This window comes from Camelus bactrianus, chromosome 13, assembly GCF_048773025.1.
Source record: "Camelus bactrianus isolate YW-2024 breed Bactrian camel chromosome 13, ASM4877302v1, whole genome shotgun sequence".
NCBI lineage: Eukaryota > Metazoa > Chordata > Mammalia > Artiodactyla > Camelidae > Camelus > Camelus bactrianus.
Window position 1 is genome coordinate 44,589,076 of NC_133551.1, and position 17,018 is coordinate 44,606,093.

A 17,018-nucleotide genomic window follows, 5' to 3' on the forward strand; every position below is an offset into this window, starting at 1 on the left:
CCCTGCTCTGAGCTGAGGGCCCATCCCTGGACCGCGCCTACTGTTTGAGGCTGAAGCTCAGGGGCTGTGCAACAAAAACTTGAGGATAAAAAGAAGGGCTCAAGGCGCCACTGGAGGCACCAGTTTGGAGGACTTCAGCCTTCCCACACCTGCGAGGGCAGGCCCCCCACTCTCTGCACACCTCCCAGCTGCCAGGAACTGACGGACTCAGCGTATCTCCCTCAGATACGGCAGACCCCAGAGGCAGGGGTCCCATCCCCGTTGTACAGACGTGGAAATGGAAGCTCAGAGAAAGGGTGGGACCTGCCCAAGGCCAGGCAGTCTCCAGGGTCTCCAATAAGGAAAGGGGCAGTGCTGCATGCCACTCACTTCCAAAGCTGATCATAAGGAGCGTCCAGAGCACCGGTCTAAAACCTATCCATTCCCAGGCCCTTTGCTGGAGATTCTAATTCAGTGAGCCTGAGGGGGGCCCAGGGACCTGTCATTTTAGCAGACACACCAAGTGATTCTCACTCATGCAAATTTGGGGATCTGCAGGTTTGGGAACATCACCCCATGTCTCCTTGCCCCAAGCAGGCGTGGTGGCGGCTCCAAGAAAGCGCTGCCCAGGCTGCATTCTCGCCTTCTGTTCAGGCAGTTTCCTTTCCCAGCTTGTAGCTTTGCTTTGATTGCCCCCTTGTTGCCTGAATGAGGTCCCTGTCACTCACCATTGTCCCCGCGTCACTATTTCAGAGCCTTGGCTGCCAGTGCCCCAGAGCTGCCTTGCCAAGACTCTGAGTTAAGTGGTAGCACCTGCTCAGGGGGGCCCTCTACCCTCAGCCTCCCAAAAGGGGAGCCTCACCTTTGGGCTAGTGCTGCTGAAATTCCAGCTCCTGGGGCTGTGCCGCTACCTTCTGGGACAGGGAGGGTGAGCGATCGCATTGAGGGCTGTTTGGTTGTGGGTTCTTTTGTACAAGCTCAGCTTCTAGTGATTATTTTTTTCTAATTGCCTGGGATTGCTCTCCTCTGAGGACTTACAGCACAGGAAACACAATTCATCCCAGAAAGGAAAAATAAACGAACCAAGGAGCAAAAAGCTCTCTCCTGAGCTCTGCTCGGTTTGCAAGGTAATGGACCCCATCTCGCCGATCCCCTGCAGCCCCTAGAATCATGCTGCATATTAATTAGAAATCCAGAGCCCCAGAACAGAGGAAACAACTTTGTGTTTCAATTTAAATCGTTCTTAATTTTTGACAGGGTCAAAGTTCACCTTTCCAGTTTGAATCTGAAAGCAAATTATAGCTGTGTCATTTTGATATTGATGTGTCCAGGCTCAAGATCTCTGGCAAACGTCTTCTTCCAGGAATTGGTGTGGTTAATAGTATTCTCTCTCAATCTGTGTGGCCAGCACTACTGCAGCCTGAACACGTGCCAAGAGCCGTGAGAGTTGCCCGGAGTGAATAGGAAGAAGGAGGTGACGATGGCAGTGACACAGGGACTGTGAGCCAGGGACACCCAGGGTCCTTTGGCTGGAGAGATCAGGGCAGAGGGAGGGGATTAACGAAGGAGAGATTAATGAGCTGGGCTTTGGAGACGGTGGGCAACCACAGCAGCTGCCTTACTGAGTGTCCCTGCCGAGCTGCCGCCGGCTTTAATCCTCATGCCCTCTCTGGAGTGAGTGGTAGAAGAGCTCAGTGTTTAATTGCCCTGAAGCTCAGGGATCAAATCCTGACTGGCCACCTCTTGATCTGGAGCAAGTGATTCAACCTCTCCGATTCTCAGTGTCTTGTTCTGTGAACTGGGGATGATGGGTTGCCCTGTGGGGTGGTTGTAAGAATGAAAGGAAGTCGCCCACACTGGTGAATGCAGATGTGAGGTGGGAGGGGCGAGAGAGGAGACCAACCGGGTCAGGTCCCACAGCCGTAGCCACCCAGCGAGGACACCCCTTCTGAGGTCGCTGACTGCACTGAGCAGGCCCAGAAGGTCTGCCCTCTCCTGACACCCAGAAAGGGCTCAAAAGTTGTTAGTTAGGACTGGTGCCACCCAGCCAGTGGTGTCCGAGCTGGGACGTGAACCCAGGCCTGTCTGGCCCAAAGACCCTTGATCTTAACCTCAACCCATTGCCATGACGACTGAAAGTAATCGAAAGGGCCAGGTCGACACACAGGTCTTGTGATTCTCTCCAAGTTCTTTCCAGTCTGCAGAAATGTCCCCCTGGAATCGGAAGGCCTCCTCTGAGAAGCCTGACTCGACCCCCAGGCTGTGCCTGGGTCTCCTCTGGGCTCCCACCCCTGTGCATCCCTCAGTCCACGTGGCAGCCACTCAACATTCTCCCTCTCCGCTTACAGACCCGTCTCCCACATTGAGATCCTGAGAACAGGGAATTGAGGGCAGAACTTGAACAAAACTTGGAAAATCACCCCATGTTGGGATGTTTCTCAAATAGAAAGTTTCCCTTTAACAGTAGCAGGTAGGAAATGTAAGTGTGTTAATAAACCATGGTGCTGGCAGTTTTAAAACATTAATGATTTCTAGAATTGAAAATGCAAATGGCTGTCTGGAACTCCTCCACTTGGCATTAAAGAAAAGGGCTTTGAAAGGACAGTGTGGGGAATGCTGGGACTGGAGAATATGGCCTTGCTAGAAGATGGGAAGATAGACATTTACCACCCTGTCATTGCCACGTTAGCACCATGCGAAAGCCAGCCTCAGTTCTTCCGGAAGTCACATCAACCACGTGGGTGCTATTTGAAGGCAGAGCTTTAAAGTGAGCGGGTGGCTTGTCCACCCACTTCCACAGTCACACGTGGAGCACCTACTGCGCGCCAGGGAGGAGAGGGTGCGAGCCCCACCATGTAGGACCTTCAGTTCACCCTGAGAACCAGAGTGCGGGGGGGGGGGGCGGGGGGGGTGAGGCAGGCCCGGCCCAGCCCAGCCCAGCCCAGCCCAACCCAGCCCAGTCCACAGGGCTCTGAACTTGACGGGAGTGAGGGAGCTAGTCCCCAGGAAGCTCCCGCCCTGGCACTGGCTATAGAGCTGGGCACTGGCCTGTCTGGGAGCACCTGTCTGTTGAGCCCTCCAGACCACAGGAGCATACTGTCCTCAGCCCCCAGGCCTCCAAAACAAGTTTACTTCCAATTCTTTAAGTGGTACCTGGTTACTAGGTGCTAAGTTTCCGGGGAGCCGCCCCGAGCCTGCATCCTCTTGTGGTCTCCGCGCTCAGCACTGGCACGCAGTGGGCCAAGGTGTGGGAGTGGACTGGGGACTCTTCTGACAGATGCTGTTCTCTCAGACCCTCAAGTGAAGAGATAGGGGCCACCATGGAGCCAGTTTGGTCCTGAGTGTGAGCCTGGTTTCCCCCAAAGATGTGTGGTAGGGACAAGTGTCTGAGAGAAGCTGAATGACATCTAGAAGGCAGCGGCTGAGTGCCGGGGTTGGGCGGGGGGGAGGGGTCCCAGGACAGGTGAGGCCAGGGGCCACAGCTGCGGCCACCCCATTGTGGTCACCGCACTGTGGTGCTGGCTGCGCCGAGCGGACCCACGTCCCAGTGCTGTCGGGCTGCCCTCCCCCTGCCAGGGACAGGCTGGGCTGGTGCTGCCCTGCAGAGCCCAGAGGTGCTCCAGCCCACTGCCAACTGATGCCTGCCTCCTTTTGATGTGTGCGTAGTGTCGGGCTGTCAAGAACATGTCCTGGGAGGGCCCAGTCTCTCCGTGGGGACTTTGCCAGTTCCCATCCTATGTCACTTGGTGCTCATAGACTAGCTCACAAAGGTAGGCTTTGTGCACCCCTCTTTCCCCAGAAATCGGGAAGGTCCCCCTGTCACCCCGTTGTCCCCAACAGGTTCTCCTGAGACTTGACAGGATTGGGTTGTATGTCTGGATTGTTCTTCTCAGCCCTTTTCTGCTTCCTTCTGTCTCTCTGCTGTGATCTGGGCATGTGAGGTTCTGAGGATAGGAAGCCCTGGGTAAGTGAGGCACCCAGTCAGAGGGGAAGGAGCACAGGGTCTTGGAGTCAGTGGCCTGAGTTCTGTCTGGCACAGCTGCTCACCACCTGTGGGATCTGGAGGATGGGGATCAGACACCTGCCCCCTGGGAGGCTGCCAGCTTGGAATGAGATCATATGATAGCCCGCCCCCTGGTGCCTGCACAGATCAGATGCTCATCTACCGTGGTCTCCCTCCCTCTTCTCCTGCCCTCTCAGAATCCTGGTTCTTTCTGTGTCCTGGTGAGCATACATTTGAGCAAATATATTAATCCTCCTCCTTCATTTGAAAATGCCTTTCCTCCTTCTCCTCATGAGCATGGCTTCCATTTCCATTATAAATCCAATCTGTTTGCTCTAAGCTTTGTGAGTTCCCGGAGAGGCTGCACCACTATTATCTTAGTACTTCTCATCCTGTTCCTAGAAAGGGACTGTGTCTGCGAGGAATTATCTGCTTGTGTGTGCATGTTTTCTTGTCCACTCGCCCCAGCGCCTGTTAAGACCAATGAGGTCTAAGCCGAGCCATCCCAAGCAGCTCTTGGGTCCTTCAAACCTTCAGGATCGCTGTATTTTAGAACTAGAGTGGGCTGAGACGCCACCTAGCCCCACTCACTCCTACTACACATGATGTAGTAAGAAGACCAAAACCCAGGGAGTAGAGGGCCTGGCCCCAGTTCACACTGGATCAGTGGTTTGCAATTGTGACTGTGTGTTAGAGGAATAATTTGCTTGAGCCCCCATTGCCCCCAAACCTTGGATAGGGCAGAGGTGTAGAGCAGGGAGGAGGTGGTTTGCTATCAGCATGTCTAAAAAGCTTCCCAAGTGGTTCTAATATGCAGCCAGGGCTGAAAACCAGAGAATAAAATGTTTGTCTATGTACTAGCCTCACATATCTGGAAAAAAAAAACTAGTTATAAAATAAATACCCATAGGAGACTTTCTGAGAAGGGGTAGGGCCTGTCACAGGGGAGGGCCCCCAAATGAGCATCTCCCTCTGCAGACCCAGAGCACCGGAATGGGTATCATTAGTCTGTACTTGTTTTATTTAAAAACCAAATATTTATACAAGATTGTCTAGGTACCAGACACTGTTCTCAGTGCTTTACAAATTACCAACTCATTTACTCATCAGAGCATGACTAGGTGATGGTCCACTATGATCCCATTTTACAGAGGAGAAGACTGAGGCACAAAGCAGTGAAGTCACTTGCCCAAGGTCACATGCCCAGAGAGTGCTGGAGGCATGGCTCTGGTTGGTGCCTAAGTCCTTGCTTGTAGCCTCTGTGCTAAATCACTTCTCTTGTCCTCAGCCCACACGTGCTCTGACAACACCTTCAGGACTGGGCCTTCCTAGAGGAAAAAGATCTACTGGAAGGTGGGACTGAAGGCTTCTGAGCTCAGTAATAACATAGGGTACCTTTGAGGAGCGCCTGCAACTTACACACCTTTCCTCACTTAGCCTGTGATGAAACCATAGTTATTCTGGTCACACAGCTTCAAACCCAGGTCTGCCCAACTCTGGTCCATGTGCCACAGGGATAGCCTGAGATAGAATTTGTATACAGAGTCCAGGTTTATCCTAGAAGCCTTATCCAAGGGGCATATAACATCACTGTATGAGAACACCCTCTGGAAATACGTTCTTATGAATTAAGTTTTTACAATTTATTTTATTCAAGACAGATTCCATTCAAGCTGAGTCATGGAACCATGAAGACAGTAGGAATATGTAATTTCCTAACTCAGGTTAACAGGGGTTTATTTATTTTGCCCACTACAGAAACACCAATTATGGAAACATGCAAATAGCTCCTGGTTTGCGCCCCACGCTGTAGCAGCTTGCCCTTCCCTCCTGCAGCGGGCGCCACCCAGGGCTTGCTGCTCCACTGGACTGCCTGGCTAATGGGATGTTGACAACCTGCCTGGTCAGACACCAAAGCTTCTTTAACTGAGAACATGGCCAATCCAGTCTTCAAGCAGCATGCCTAGGGTTTTAGCAGCCGGCTGCGGTCTCTGTTTCATTCTGCTGCATGCGTGCCATGAGCTTAGTGGTAATGCTGTGGTCCAAAATTTAGTGCACAGTGTGGAGAAGTTATCCAAGACTGATCACGTGTTTCTGACCTAATGTGAAAATCCAATTCACTGTGAGACCTTGCTCAAGTCACTTTCTCTCCTGGTGCCTTGGCACCAAAATGGGGGAGATTAACTAGACCATACTCAGCTTTAGTCATCTCTGCTGTGTGACATCAGGCAGCATTCTTGACTTCTCTGATCCTTATGGCAGTGGAGACATCCTCATGGGAACAAAAAGGAATCACTACAGGGAGAGCTGGTATTAAGTGTAGCTGATTCCTTAATCCATTTACAACGGTGTAGGTTTTAAACCCATTAACGAGGACTGCTACAGGCCAGGTGGCTTCCTCACAGAGTTCATATCATTTTGACACAGTTCTTTTGTTTCAGCCACATTGAGGCAGCTGCTCTGACACAACTGGTTTGAAATGGGGACATTTTGACACAGCTGAGAAAACAAAGCATTACACCTTCAGCTTTTTAATAAACATTACCAAGTAACATGCCAAGGAGACATTTCAGGCAACCTTCCCTCCTCCTAGAACTACCCCATATCTGACCTCCCCTCTGGCAGGGGGCTCAGGGAGGGGAGCGGGGCAGAGATTGGGCTTGGGGTGGGTTTCCGGTCAAGTTGGCCATGAAGGAAGCAGAGGCAGTAAGGAGCTGGTGGGAGTGAAGGGCAGTGATGACCAGACGTGCACAAGATTGCAGGGGGGGGGGGTGCTGTTTCACACAGTACCTGGTAATTTTCAAAGACAATTTTACATTTAAATGCAGCCATTTCAAAACTCTTGCATCAAAACAACCATGTCAAAATGCCCTTCTCTGTCTCAGATAAAGGAAATGAATGCCACAAAGCAATGAACATGATAGGGCTTCTGCCCCCCAAAAGCTCAGAGTCACCAGAGGGGAAAGGAAGGATGGAAAGAGAAGCAAATTACTATTATACTGCTGGGCAATTGCTGTAATAGCGGAAGGGGTGAGGAGGGAACAGGGTAGAGAGAGCCTGGGGCTGGGGAGGGGGTGACGGGGAATATAAGCAATGCTTGTTGAATGACTGGGAATAGTGAAAATTAACTGAGGGTTTACCTTGTGACAAGCACTGTTATTAGTGCTTTAGTTTAGCTCATTTAGTCCCCACAACTACCCAATAAGATGGATATTATTAAGATTATTCCCATTTCATGGATAAGGAGACTGAGGATCCCAGAGGTCATGTGAGTGACCTTCCCAAGACCACATAGCTACTGAGTGGCAGAGACAGATTTGGAAAGGGGGCACAGCCACACCTAAGGTCCTGCTCACACCCTTGGGCTCTGTGGCCTCTTTGTGGGGAGGGGAGCCTCAGGGAGAAGGAACACAGGTTTTAGCTTCCATCAGACTGCGGCCCACTCTTCTCACCACTTGTCAGCTGGATGATGCCCTTGGACCATCTGCTGACCCCAATCGTCTCTTTCATCTTCTTCCTTTGGCCCTCACCCTCCCCAGCATACATCACTCAGTGCCTGTGGGCAGTACTTTTTGACTCGATAAATATGCAGTCAGCATGCATACCTGCAGGTACCGTGTTAGACCCGGCTCCACAGAAGTTAATGAGACAAAGTTCCTGCCACCAGGAAGCTACCGTTCTCGTGGGAGGAGACCTGAGGGGTAAGGAGCCAGCTCCGCAGAATCCAGGGGAGTCCCCTGGGCAGGGCAGAAAAACAAGGTAGAGCCCCTGTGTGAGGAGGCGTGATGAGCAGATGAGAGAGGGAAGAGGGGAAGGTGGGTAGGGGACAAACTCAGGGTAAGCAGCCTGGATTAACCTCCAGTGCACCAGGGAGCCCCTGCAGGACAGGGAGCAGGAGAGTGGGCTCACTGTGCCCGAGAAGGGGTTACAGGGCACAGGGCGGGGGGCTGCAGTAGCTCAGACAACGCACCATGGGGGCGCTGTGCTTGGGCGGTGGCAGCAGAAACACCGCCCTCATAAACTGTAACGTCTCAGGCGGTTTACAGGGAGGTTGTGTATTATAATTACTCTTCTTTTCCCCTCATCACTGACCCTTCCTTGCCTTCCATAGTCTGTGTGGCCGCATCACAGGTGAGAAGGGGGTGGGGGGGTTCATTTTCTCGGAGCCTGAAACAATCCAGCTTCCCTGTCTCCTCTGAAGATGTTGTGTGGAGAGAGAGAAAAAAATTACACCCTTTAATAGAAATACTTTTCCTTCATTAAATGAAATCTCCAAAGCCCAGCAGCATTTTTGGTGCTTATATGAAGATGCCAGTGGGGATTTGAGATTGAAAGTGGTATTTTTATACAAGTCAATGAAGATCTCAATAGGAAAGAAAGAACACTTCAAATCTAAATTCCTCCAGCAACAGGCAAGACAGATCTCCGGCTCAGGGCCTGGACCGCATCACTCCCAGCCCTACTGGGAAACTTTTCCTGCGGCATTTCGAGCACTCATAAATATTGGTTCTCTGTTTGGGGAAATTGTGTTAATAGTGTCTTTCCAAGGCTGCAAACCATTCAACTTGAATTTCTGTTTATACCTCAACTCTGATAACTTTGTACAAAAGCTCAGGAATTTGTAGGAGTTTGAGTCAGAGGCAGATGCGCACGTGGGCCTGCGCACGTGGATGTGCAGAATAACATGGATTATTTGGTACAGGTGGGAATGAACTCTTCTCCTCAGCAGTGTCAGAGCAAAGACCAGTCACGAGAAGTAGAAAGACTGGGTTCAAATTACAGCTGTAAATCTAAGCTGGGTGGCCCTGGGCAATGACTTAACCTCAGATTTCTCCTCTGTAATAGGAGGAAACAATTCACTTCCCAGGGGGCCTGGTGAGATCTGGATCATAGTGTATGGAGAGGGCCTGGCACTTGGGGCCCACTCAGAACCTGTTCCTTTTCATCCACCTGATGGCTCTGTTGTAGCCCGCTAGACTCATCTGTTTCATGGCAATAATCCTGGTTATCTATTGCTACCTAGTAACCCCCGCCTCCAAATTTAGTGCTTGCAACGACAATCGTCTCGTATTTTGCAAAGAATCTGCAGTCTGACCGCTCCTTTCTGCTTCATGCTGTCTGGGCCTTCAGCAGGGCCGACTCCAACAGCTAAGTTTACAGATGGAGAAACAGCCACGGAAGCGGCCAGAGGGAAGGGGTCTGCCTGGAGCTACAGAGCATTAAGGAAAGCTCTTTTCTGAACACCACCACCAGGTCCTGTGAGGGGAGAACAAACTGAAAGGCACTAGCTTTTGAGTTGGTGAGACGCCCTGGGGGCAGTAAAGCCACTGGAGGGATTGCACTTGTGTTTGCAACAGCTGGTGCTTTGGTCCCACCGAACCAGGCTTGGGGGTCTGGTGAGTTGGCCGGTCCTCGCCTCTTCCCTGGCTTCCTCATGCACGAGACAGGGATTCTCAGCCCTCACAGGGCTGACAGAGGCTTGCCTAGCAGCTAGCAGATGCTCAATAAATGGTGTCCATTAAAAGAAGGATTAGTTCTCTGCTCTGCCTCCAAGCATCCCAGTGCCCGCCCCACCAGCCCGCATTGCCGGGAAAGCAGGAGAGGGCTCTGACTGCGACTAGCAGGCAGGCTGAACTCTCCCCTTCCAGTGTGGAAAAATCCATTACCGAGAAGTCATTTGTCAAAGCCAACTGTTTAGCTGCTTTAATTTACATATTTATCAAGTTTGATTAGAATGTATTGTCTTCGACTTTCATCCTAGCTTTCACCTCTTCTCGCCCTCTTTTCCTGGGGAAACTGTTTTTGTTGTCCTTGTTGCAAAAGGGCACCTCGTAATTCAATTTGCATTTGCTAATCAGCCCAAAACTGAACCTGGTGAGACATTTCTAGAGGCTGGGCGAGATAAAAGGCAGAGCACGTGTTAGGAAAAGCCTGGGCACTCAGTTCTAGCCTGACTCACTCGTGCAGCCAAAGGGCAACAAGTACCCGACAAGTGTTCCATGGGGATTTATTGAGCGCCTTCTGTGTGCGAGGCACTGGGAATACAATATGTGAAAAAGACAGGCAGTCATGTGTTGCTTAGAGTCTAGTGACCTCAGTTTTTGCATCTGGAAGATCAGGCAGTTGGACCAAATAACCTCTAAGTGTCTGCAAGTTACCTTTTTCTTCCCCTATCTTTTGGAAGAAGGTAATTAGGTTTAATTTTTTTTTAATGGAGGTACTGGGGACTGAACCCAGGATGTGCGTGCTAAGCACACGGTCTACCAGTAAAGCTATATCCTCCCCCACAAGGTACCATTTTTGAACACATACTATGCATCAGATTGTGGGCATAGACCTGATGCATTATCTAGTTAACTCTCACGAGACTCTTACATTGATATTGTTATCCTCATCTTGCAGGTGAGGAGATGAACACTCTCAGAGCTCAAAGTCACACATGGGAGGATTTGATTTAGCCCTTGTTCTGTCTGACTCTAATTCAAGTTTATAACCGCAAAGCCAGGCTTGATTTTTCTTCTTCACTAGTCTTTGAGCTCCTGGGTGGCAGGGACAGTGTCTGATTGCTCTCTGTGTCCTCAGGGGCCAGCCCAAAGTTTGGCAGATGGTCAGTGTTAGAAAATACGAATAGAATTGAATTGAAAAAGAAAGTCCTTCATCCTCAGCCTACTCTGCTTTTCAGCCTCAGATCTGCCCCACTCTCGTGAGCTGCCTCAGCTGAAGGCCATGTAGCAGATGCTATGTGCCCCACCCCACCTCTCTTCAGGACCAATTTCCCCAGTTCCCAGGAGTGTTGGTGCCTGACAGCTTACAGCTGAGCTCCTCCCTGGAAATTACACTCAGCTGAGGGAAGCTGCCTTGACCGAGGCTCCACCCCAGACCTGGGGGCAGCCCACATCCACGCAGGATGCAGACCCAGCCCCTTTGTTTCCTGGAACAATGATACAGGGCCCTCCTGGCCCAGAGCTCCCCATGTGATTGATTAAAGTCGCTGTTAAGACTGTCCCAACCCTGCTCGACTCACTTCTCACAAGCGTTGCTGAGAGCAGTCCCGAGGAATCTCCTGCCTGGCAATCTCAGAGCCGCCCAGCCTGTGCCCCAGGAGACCTGACCTCGGTAGGTACTCTGAGCAGGCTGCTCTGATTCTGACTTTCTGGAAGAGCTTGGAGGGTGCTGGGATCAAGAGAGAGCATGGTGGGGAGAGTCCTCCTGCCATTAGCCTTCCCCCAGAAGGCTGCCTGCTGACATGCTCCAGGCCCAGGGCCCCAGGCTAGCAGGGCAGCCTGGCTGAGGGGTGCTGCCCCCGTGACTGTCAAGGTGACGACTGACCTAGCCCTCTGTATCTCAGGCCGGTCGCATTTTGGCTCCCTTCACATCTCAGGCAGGCATCTCCAGGCACTTTCCAAGCACCAGCCTGCATGGACATTGCCCAAGGTGCCCCAGTAATGGAAGAGGAGGCCACTTGGACCTTGGAGCTCTGTGCCCCAGGTTCCAGGCCTGGCTCAACCCCTCTCTGGCTGTGTGGCCTGGGGCCAGTCGCTTGTCCTTTCTGGGCCTCTCCCTTCATCTTCACAGTGAGGCTGGCCCACTCCTCAGGCTTTGCAGTTCTGCTGGGCTCTAAGAGTCCCCTATAAGTCAGAGGCCTCCTTAGGGCTTTTTAAAGCCAAAAGAGTGGTTTTAATATGTACTCAACACATGAGGTGTACCAGAGGGGGAGAGGCTCCTTTCCCAAAGGATTGAAATTCCAGAATTAATGCTTCCTTTCTCATCAGGAGCATTTCTCTGTCATGAGCATACTCTTCTCAATGGTAATCTTTGTTCTCTTCTTCTGTCTCAAGGGTAGAACACTCAGTCCCTAACCCTGGAGCATGGGTGAGTCTACCTCACAGATATGAGGTTTTAGGCTGTGGGAGATCTGAGCCTCGCTAAGGGACTGTGACCCAGAGGGCAGCAGGGTGAGGGAGTGAGAGAGCTGAAAATAAACTTTGCCGACACCACTGTTTTCTCAAGGTGGCCCAGAGGCTAGCAGACGCTGGGCTTTAGGGAGAACAGACCTGCGGTGTGGCGTTCGGTCCTGCCTGAGCAGCTGCAAGTGATTTATGACCAGATGAGGGGCCCAGATGAACTCCATGAGCTCCGAAGAGGGTGAAGGTCTGGAGGTATCTGGAAAGGCTTTTTAGAGGAGTTGGGGCAGAGACAGAAAGTCTAAGAAACTGAAGATTTGCTTGGGAAGATAGTGACAAGGCCAGTCTGAATAAAGTAGAATATTTTATAAAGAGGAAAACATGCGCCCAGGTGTGGAGGTGTGGAGGGAGCATTCATGCTTATGGGGCTGCCAAGAGTTAGCCGAGGCTGGGGCCTGGGGAAGGGGCTGGGGAGGTGAGCGGCCAGCAGCTACCAGAGACCAGGCAGTGGGGTAGAGGTTGGGAGGGCCAGCCAAGGGAGGCTGGACTTGCCCGGAGGACAGCGGAGCACTGCTCAAGGGTTGTAAGCAGAGAAGCAGAGGGAGTGGCGTGTTCTAGTTGCTGTTTGAAAAGACCACTTTAGTGGCTGGGTGGAGGATGGGCTGGCAAGGAGGGCGCCTGCACTGGGACACCAGTGACCAGGCTATTCCAGTCCAGAGCTGGCTGTTGCCACCAGGATTTCCTTTTCTCCTGCTTGGAAGCAGTGTGGACCTGTGTGGGCCCCAGGCTACGGGGGACAAGACTGCAACTGGTCTGGTTTGGAAACGAACAGGAGGGCATTTTCTTGGCCTCAGGCCAAGGCATCCTAAAGTCAAGAAAATATGAAAGGCTATCTTTAAAGAAAAAAAATTCCTTCTCCTGTTGTAACGTTCCATGTTCCCCTCCCAGGTTCCCCCCACTTCTTCCTTCACAGAACACCTCTCTCCCCATGACAAGTTATTATCAGAGTTATTGTCAGGAGACAGAGGGAAACAAAATTGACAGTGTGAACTTCTGGGAGATTTTTGTCCTCAGAAGGCCCAGCTGGTGCTCTCTGGGGCATCTTGGTGGGTATCCATCAACCACGGGTCCATGGATAATTCACCAGATCAACTGAGGCTCTCTCTCCATCCTGACACCAAGGTTGTGGCTCTGGTCCTCACTCACGCTCAGCATGAGATGCAAAGTTTCTTAAGTTCTACAATCAACTAGGGGAAGTGTATTTATCTCTAGGGGATTCATTAGTTATCTATCACTTCCTAACACGTTACTCTGGAGTTCAGCATTTTAAAACAACAAACCAAAGTTGGGGGAGCTCACCTCTTGAAGGGAGGAGATAAATGAATTTGTGGATGCATTTTGAAAACCACCACAAGGACCTATTTAATCTCCAAGAAGTGATATGACGCAGTGGTTAAGAGTATAATTTGAGATTCATAAAGACCTAGGTTTAATCCCGGCCCCACATTTGTTACTGATGCAGGTCGGGACAAGTCATTTAACCTTGCTAGGTCTCAATTTCCTATAAGATAGGGGTAAGAATAGTAGATGTTTCTTTGGATTCTGTGAAAATTAAATAAGATCATACATGTAAAGTGCCTGACACAGAGTAAGCACTGAATAAATATGACTTAATTGCTATTGTAGTGGGATAATATTATTGTCCTCGTTCACAAGAGGCAAGATGGCATAGAGGTGAGAACACAGGTGGAGTCAGACTGTCAAGGTGGGGACTCTGGCTCCGCCAGCCCTTAGCTGCGAGAACTAGGGTGAGTTGCTCAGTGTCTTTTGGCCTTGGTCTTCTATACAAAGAAGATAATAAAAGCTAGTGCCCAGCCACCTAGTAGATGTTCAATAAATGTGTTACGAAAGAGGAAATGGTGGAGGGGTGATAAAGGGATATTATCCCTCTATCAAAGTTGTGTGTTTGTGTGTGTTGGGATGCTGCACAAAACACTTGACTTCAACACCATCTGTTACCTGGGGAGCCTGGTATGGCTGTCCCAGTTCCATTTGAGTGTCCCCTGGACCCTGAGCATGTCCCCTCCAAAGCTTCCAGTTTTATCTTCCCTTTTGTGTTATTCTTGGTCTCCTGGTTCAGCTTCTTTGCCACCCTGGCTTTGTTCAAGCATACTTCCTTCATCATCCCTGCTGCCTCCACCAAGAATATGTTTAATTGGCTTTGCACGAGTCTGGGGATTTAGTGACAGGATTGTGTGTGTTGGGGGGGTCCCATGTCACACCACCTCAGAGCTGCTACATTACCTTAAATTGATTTTGCAAATGAAAGCTAAAAGCTAAGCAAAGGCGACCCATCCATTTTGCCTAAAGATGATTATAATGCTCTTTTACGGCCTCCTAAATGACAAAGCAATTTGTTACCTGCCTGCATCAACATTTGCTTATATTAGCACCCGAGATGCTTGATTTTTATTAGCCCCACGTTATCATTTTATGAAGACGCAGGGGCTCAGTAAAATTAGTGTGCAAATAAAATGCCCATTTTGCATTTCCCCGTGGTCAGCAGAAATTCTGAATGCAATTGAGTTGATACCAGGTTGGGGGAGACATCCATAAAGGTAGCTTTCACTGAGGCCTCGGTAATGCCATTTATCATCTCTACGCTGCTCGGATAGATGGGGTCAGTGTCAGACAGTGTTTTTTAAAAGGGCTTGGTGGCATTTTGGTTTATTTTGTTGTTAGTTTTTAAGCAAAAAAGCAGTATAAATACTGAGACATATCTCAACTTCCACAAACAACAAGGGATAAAACCAAACTCTCCTGTGTACATTATAGATAGAAAGGCAGTAGGTGCGGAATCTGATACTGTCATTAGTGGGTCCAGGAGGAGACTGCTAGCTCTGTGACCTTGGGCATGTCCCTTCCTTCTGGGAGCCTCAGTTCCCTCACCTGTAAAATGGGATACCCTCCACCTCACAGAGGCATGATAAAGATTAGACGTGTCTGAATTTCTTTATAAACCATGATCAGTATGAGCACATTTTACTTATTAATTCAGTGGCCAGTTCCTGAGAACTTAGTCCATGCAGGGTCCTGGGAAAGACATTAAACATACACCATGAAAGTCACAGTTTGTTCCTCAAGGAGCTTGTATTCTGTCCATGAAATGTTCATGTATCTAACTCCTCTTTTAAACTATAGACTTCTTTGTAGCAGATGAGCCTTCTCTCTCCCTCCCTTTGCTCCTAAAGGTGTTTAGCATAGAGCCGAGTGCAGAGCGAGTTCTCAAGAATGTATTTTGGCTTCATTATATGTCTCACTGCCTTATAGGGATGTAGTTTTAGGGAAGCAGTGACGATACTGGTGACCCCAATAGACCAAGCAAGTCCTAAGCCGTCAGAGCCAGGCTTCAGAGGGTTAATTCTTTTGATTTTAGTCTCTGATGTTGGTGCATCAACTGCTGGGATCATGAACCACATTCGAAATAACCTGTCCCTAGCATTTCAGAAGCAAAAAGCCTGTTACTGGTTACTACCTGCCCCCTCCCTCCGAATCAACCTCTAGCACAGATGGGATCCTTTAATCCAGCTCCTCTCAACGTTCATTTCTGAATTTCCTTCAAGTCATCGTTCTGTTCTATGTCAGTCGGTCCTTCTTCTGCTCGTGGCTAAGTGCCCTTTCCTGCCCCTCCTTTCTGGAAATGTCACTCTTGGCTACTGCTTTTGTCTAATACTGTCTTTGCACAATGCAAAACTTTATTATACAAGTGGGACTTCTGTAGAGGCAGCAAGAGCTTGGGCTCTGATTCTGGCCCATAATTTTCTATTTCTTTGTACGTCTAATAATTTTTATCAGATGCTGGATATTGTGAATTATACATTGTTGAATATCTGGATTTTGTTGTCTTCCTTTAAAGAGAGTTAGAATTTATATAGCAGGCAGTCAAAATGTTTTTGTTCCATTTAAGCCTTTTGAGATTTATTTTAAAATTTTGTTGGAGTGAGTCTAGAGTGGTTTAGCCCCACTGCTAAGGCATGGCCCTTCTGGGTTCTCTACCCAATGCCCTGAATGATCAGTGCAGACTTCCACTTTGGAGGTGGGAATTCAAGTGATGCCTAGCCCTGTGTGAGCCCTGAGAAAGTGCACTTCACAACTCCGTGTTCATTTTTTAAATAACATCGTGGAGATTCACCCTGTGCATGCATATCTTGGGACCCAACAAAGACTCATGAAGACCCCTTCACAGATTTCTGGAACTCTTTCTACAGAGCTCCCTCTTCTCTGGAACTTACAGAGTTTCCCCACCTGCTCCAGACCCCCTAAACGTCAATCTCAGTGAGACTTCCATGCTCTGTTCAGCATACCCCTCCCTGCTCTTTGGTCTGGGATGGGCCGCCAGGCAAAAAACCAGTCATGGGGCACGCCTCATTAGTTTCCCTTTTCTCATGAATTAGTCTTGCACTGACTCTTGTTCAATGTCTGGAAACAGTTATTCTGTACATTTTTGTCCAATCTTCTAGTTGCTTAAGATGAAAGAGAAATCTGGTCCCTCTTACTCCATCAAGGCCAAACGGGGCTTGGATTCTAATCTCAGATCTACCCTACATAGCTGTGTAGGTAGACCTTGAACAAGTTATATAACCTCTGAGCCTCAGTTTCTGCCTTGATAAAAGGAGTATTAATTGTGCATGTTTCTGTAAGGATTATAAATAATGTATATAATGCACCTGCCACAAAAGGTGCTGATTGAACGGCAGCTGCCACTGTTACTAGTACCAATATAAATAGCACCCTTGCTACTCCGGCACTTACTGAATTTCTACTGTGTACTGGGCGATATGTAAGCCTGTTTAGTTATGACAACAATCCTATGAAGAAAATATCCACGTTTATAGATTAGCACATTGAAACTCAGGAAGGATACATAACCTGCCTAGTTCCATGGTCAGTGGATCTGGGATTGGACTTCATATGACTTCTTCAGATGATTATAATATTAAAATGATCATTTGCACCAAAGAAGAGGAATGTAAGTGTTTAATATTAGATAACCAGGAACTTAATACAACTAGTGAGTAATGGCTAGGACTTAATGGTTCTAACCCAGTGGTTTAAGAGATCAGTGCAAAGCA

At 49.4% G+C, this 17,018-nt stretch overlaps 1 protein-coding gene across 1 annotated transcript in view; it reads left to right on the top strand.

The window, feature by feature from the left end:
* The window catches only part of AGBL4 (AGBL carboxypeptidase 4), a 1,124,520-nt gene that overhangs the window by 991,024 nt on the left and 116,478 nt on the right, over nt 1-17,018 (top strand). The gene's annotated exons all lie outside the window — the stretch shown is intronic.